The sequence below is a fragment of the Anomaloglossus baeobatrachus genome, chromosome 9 (genome assembly GCF_048569485.1).
Source record: "Anomaloglossus baeobatrachus isolate aAnoBae1 chromosome 9, aAnoBae1.hap1, whole genome shotgun sequence".
NCBI lineage: Eukaryota > Metazoa > Chordata > Amphibia > Anura > Aromobatidae > Anomaloglossus > Anomaloglossus baeobatrachus.
In genome coordinates, this window is record NC_134361.1 from 99,128,265 (window position 1) to 99,133,762 (window position 5,498).

General features: G+C 44.5%; 1 long non-coding RNA gene across 1 annotated transcript; it reads right to left on the reverse strand.

Annotated features, from left to right (window-relative positions):
- Positions 1-3,855: 3,855 nt before the first annotated feature.
- On the reverse strand, positions 3,856-4,470 carry LOC142250521 (uncharacterized). Its single transcript, XR_012725205.1, has 3 exons — positions 4,283-4,470; positions 3,972-4,185; positions 3,856-3,891 (listed from the first exon to the last, which is right to left on the reverse strand). It is a non-coding gene; the product is annotated as an uncharacterized LOC142250521 (long non-coding RNA).
- Positions 4,471-5,498: the final 1,028 nt, after the last annotated feature.

Here is a 5,498-nt window from a genome sequence, read left to right on the forward strand (position 1 = left end):
CTGCTCAAAATAACGTTACATGCTGCGTTGCTCCCGCTGGGCGGAAGCAACGGAGCGTCGCCCAGCGGAAGCAACGCAGCTCCTTTTGGTACAATCCGTCAACCATACAAGTCTATGGGAAACAGCGGAATCCGTTAACGGATTCCGCTGTTTCCCAAAAGGGCGGATTGTAACGGAAGGAAAATAACGCAAGTGTGAAAGTACCCTAAGTCACAACTGATCCAACACAAAGATCTGGCTACCTGCTGGGAATGGCGGGAGCCGACACACCAGTGAGAGCCACTAAGTTCTCTTAATGGCTCTCACTGGGCGTAAAAGTCCAGTGTTTGGTTGGCCAAAATCCCGCCCACATACACTAAACCACATCCACTTAACAATTTAATTAGATCATTGCAAGTGGGTGGGGGTTTAGCAGCAGGTGGGCAGTGTTTCGGCAGAATTAACATAATATTAAATATGTGTTCACCTTGCGTCCATTTAGGAGCCAAAAGGACTGGCTCATTTTGGTGAATGGAGTCGTGTGAGCCGAATCACCAAAAAGAGCCGGACTGTCCATCACTAGCAAGAAGAAAACCTTTTTAAAAGTAAGCCATAAAGTCCTCTGCAGTTTGCTAAAAGTAAAAAAAAAACAAAAAAACAAAAAACATGTAAGGCTACTTTCACACATCAGTTTTCTGTATTCAGGTACAGTCCTTTTTTTTGCCGTATCCAACGTTTCCGGTTTTGTTGTGCAAACCGGAGCAAACCGGACCCACCGGATCCGGTTTTAAGTGGATCCGTTGTGGACGGATCCGGAATAAAACGGATCCGGTGGGTCCGGTTTGCATCCGTTTTACATCCGTTTTGTCCGTTTTTTTACGGATCCGTTTTTTAAACACTAAACAAACAATTAACGAGTTCCGTATTCTGATTGGCTATTGGGAAAATATAGTATATATACAGTATTTTGAAGCATATATTACAGAATGAAGACAGAGACAATCAGAAACCATGGATGTTATTCTTGCAAATTACACAAAGATCACTGCAGATTTTATATTTGAGGCAAATCGCTTGGCTATCATCGTCAGAGAAAAGGAGCGACAGCGACTGAGGCGTCAGCGACATCGACGCTTTTGGATCCAACCCCTGACTGCCCAGAGACTGACACGTGGGGTGTTTTCAACCCTATACCTGGAGCTCCGTGGAAACCATGAAAAATTCACAAGCTATGTCCGGATGGCAGTGAATAATTTTGACGTCCTCCTTGGCCTTGTTGCGGACAACATACGTAAAACGGACACCTTCTGCCGTTACTCTATAACACCCGAGGAGCGTTTGCTGGTTACGCTTAGGTAAGTTTTTTTTTTTTTAATTGTATCCTCCTGTAAATTGACTTTTAACTGTAATGTGTTTGCTATTATTTTTTTATAATTATTGTCTTTCCTTTACAGATTCCTTGCAACTGGAGAGTCGCTTTCGTCCCTCCACTACCAGTTTCGACTAGGAATTTCCACCATCTCGGGAATCATTAGAGACACTTGCCAAGCCTTGTGGGATTGCCTCCATGAGGATTTCATCCCCCAGCCCACCAGGGACAGATGGCTTGCAATTGCTGAACAATACTATAACATTTGTCAGTTTCCAAATTGCCTTGGCTCAGTGGACGGCAAACATATAAGAATTGTGAAACCTGCTGCTTCGGGGTCAGAATACTACAATTATAAAAAGTATTTCTCAATTGTCCTAATGGCAATAACGGATGCGGACTACAAATTTATCTCAGTGGACATTGGCGCATATGGGAGATCCAATGACTCTCAGGTCTTTAAAATGTCCCCAATGGGGCGGCGAATCTATGGGAATACTTTTGATTTCCCTCCTGCAAGACCTCTTCCTGGCACATGTGAGCCCCCAATGCCCTTTGTTTTTGTGGCCGACGAAGCCTTTCAACTCTCCCAACATCTATTGAAGCCATATGCAAGCCGTGGATTGACGCAAACACAAAAAATATATAATTACCGATTATCCAGAGCCAGAAGAATGGTGGAATGCTCCTTTGGGATACTAACCAGCAAATGGCGAGTGTTGTTAACAGCCATTAATTTAAACATTGAAACTGTTGATGAAATAGTGAAAGCATGTGTGGTACTGCACAATTTTGTTTTAACAAAGGAACCTTTGTCCTTGGATGACCAGAGTTTGGAATCCACCTCTTTGACTGACTACACCAGTCCTGGATTTAGGAGTAGTGTTGCCTGTTCAACAATACGTGACAAATATGCTGACTATTTTGTGTCCCCAGAAGGTAGAGTAGATTGGCAAGATCAAATGGTATAAGATTTTTGTTTAGTTTTATAACAAATAAAAATAGTTAAAAATAAATTAAAAAATATCTTGTTAACCTTGTTAATTTTAATCTTTCACTCGCTTTAAAAATTTGTAATTTTTACACCGTCAAATTACAACATGTTATGTTTTTGTATTACCTTATTATTAACTTAACTTGCAAAATAATATTCCCCCCAAAAAAAACAAGAACAAATAAATACTTTTCAACAAAAAACTTTTATTTTTATTACATACATAAATTATAAATTTGTATATCTTGGGCTTGGGGTGGAGATAGTACTGGAGGGGCTGACAGGTGGGAACACACGCACAGTTGGAGTATTGAGGGTGGAAAGTGGTGTTGGTGGTGGTGGTGGGGAAGTAACTGAAGGTGAAGGTGTGGTTGAGAAACCAAGAGGGAAACCAGGAGATGGGATGGGATTTGGTAAGGATTGAGGGGTGGAGTGGAGGGATTGTGAGACAGAAGAGGTGGCGGGTGAATTAGTGGCTTGAGTTGGGGTCATGATGGGTGTGGAAGGCGAGATGTGGTAGTGGGTAGGAAGTGTAGGGGCAGATGTGGTTGGGAGCTGGTACTGGGCCGCAGGCTGGTACTGGTCAGCAGGCTGGTACTGGGCAGCAGGCTGGTACTGGGCAGCAGGCTGGTACTGGGCAGCAGGGGGAGTAGGGACAATGGCTGGAGGGGGGGCAGGTGCTGGAGGAGGGGTGGGTGGAGGTGGTTGGGAGGAAACCTGCGCCAGAGCCTGCCGTGTGGCTTGCATTACATGCATCTGCTGGTCAGGAGATAGCTTTTCCATGCGCTCTAGTACGGCTTGAAAAAAACAATGATTTGGTGATTTACTTGCATCTAAATGCAGCCTGTCCAGACGCGTGCACAATTCGTGTGTATTTTTTTCCATATTGGCATTTATGAAGCTAAAACTTGAACGATTTTGTTCGGCTAATAATTGAATGGCGTTCTGGAAGGCTGCATTTAGATGCAAGAACTCGGGCGCATAGCTCTTTTCCTGACCCCTATGACGCTGACGCCCAGAACCCAAAGGTGTTCTACTGAGGGCAGCAGTGTCAGAGGGGTGGGGTAGGGGAAAAGCTATCTCGTCACCAGCAGCTTCAGGTAATGAAGTCTCATGGGAAGCTCCAGCGCAGGTGGATGGGACAGATGTAGATGGAGGGGAAGGTTCAGATGGGTGGGGTCTGTGCGTGTGTTCCCCAGTGGCGGACTGTTCAGGGATCGCTCCTGTCGGGTTCGATGCAGGCTCCCGAGTGCTGCAGACGGTGCTGTTAAAAAGAGGAAAAACAAAACAATAATTAATTTAATTGCTATACATTGGCACGGACTAAAAAAAAAGGCAAAAAAAATCAGACATAAAATATTATACTTTGTACATATTGTGGGGAATATTTACCTTCTGCACACCATAGTTGTCCGGAGGAACGACAACGCTCTAAAGTAACGGTATTTGGATCTGCGTCCTCCGGATCCACTCGGGGCCTGCATCTCTTGATTCAACTCCTTTTTGAAGTGATCCCTGATAGACCGCCACCGCTTCTGAAGTTTGTCACCTGAAAGTGGAAAGCACAAAGTGGTTAGTATACAACACATTACATCCTGCAGCATAACCTACTGAACTGTGAATACTTACGCGCTTTCTTCTGGCCACGAGAATTGAGCTCCCCCCAACCTTCTATCGCTGCGTGGCATACCTCGTCCCAGAGTCGACGGGTTACGATAGAATCAGCGTGGCGGCGGTCAGCCATGTTCCACAGCGGCTCCCTCTCTCTAACTTCATCGATGAGGAGGTCGATGTTGATAAATCCGGCCTCCTCACCGTCAGAATCGGGAGCACGCTGTGATGCCTGTTCAAAGAAAGAAAAAAGAAATTAAAAAAAAAAAATATTAGACATAAATTCACACTGACATGAAAAAAAAAAAAAAATAAAAAAAAAATCTTACACTATGACCACCGCCACCTCGACGACGACCCTGGGACGGTCTTGGGGGAGCTCTATCGTGAGCCCTAGAAGTTGAAGCCTTTAGTGAAGAAAAAAAAAAAAACATTATTTACTTATGTGTTTGGTGTGCTGTGGTAAACAATTCCTGTATGAAACTTACACTATGACCGCCCGCTCCGTGTATTTCTCCACCCCTTCCGTCCTCTTCTGGCAGCATCTCCTGTGATGTTTCGGCCACCTGTGTAAATGTAGTTTATTTAAAAAATTTTTTTTTTTTTTTTAAAAAAAAACCCAAAAAAAAAAAATATACCTCAGTTTGTGAACCGGAGGGCGGGCTACCAGACGACGACATATTGTTTTTATTACAGGCCTCGCACACCAACTGGCAGGCCCAAAATGTGACCGCAACACTGCACCTGTAAAAAAAGAAAAAAAAATGTCTAAGTACATGTACGCAGCTCACAGCAGTGATCTGTGGACAGTACTGTGGACATTACCTCAGGAACACTCTCCTCCAAATAAATTCGCACTGGCACTGAAGCGAACCGTACCCAGCAACTGGCAGGCCCAAAATGTGACCGCAACACTGCACCTGTAAAAAAAGAAAAAAAAATGTCTAAGTACATGTACGCAGCTCACAGCAGTGATCTGTGGACAGTACTGTGGACATTACCTCAGGAACACTCTCCTCCAAATAAATTCGCACTGGCACTGAAGCGAACCGTACCCAGCAACTGGCAGGCCCAAAATGTGACCGCAACACTGCACCTGTAAAAAAAGAAAAAAAAATGTCTAAGTACATGTACGCAGCTCACAGCAGTGATCTGTGGACAGTACTGTGGACATTACCTCAGGAACACTCTCCTCCAAATAAATTCGCACTGGCACTGAAGCGAACCGTACCCAGCAACTGGCAGGCCCAAAATGTGACCGCAACACTGCACCTGTAAAAAAAGAAAAAAAATGTCTAAGTACATGTACGCAGCTCACAACACTTATCTGTGGACAGTACCGTGGACATTACCTCTTCCCTGGAGCACTGGACTGGAGGACAGCAGAAGTTGAAGTCAGGAACCAACGGCAGGAGGTGTGTAGAATGTGCTGGATCCTTTTATAAGTTTTGTGATGATGAAAAAAAAAAATTTGCGCATGCTCTGTTTACCAAACCGGATGCGGTCACCGCATCCGGTTTAAACCGCATTGCGCCGGATCCGGCA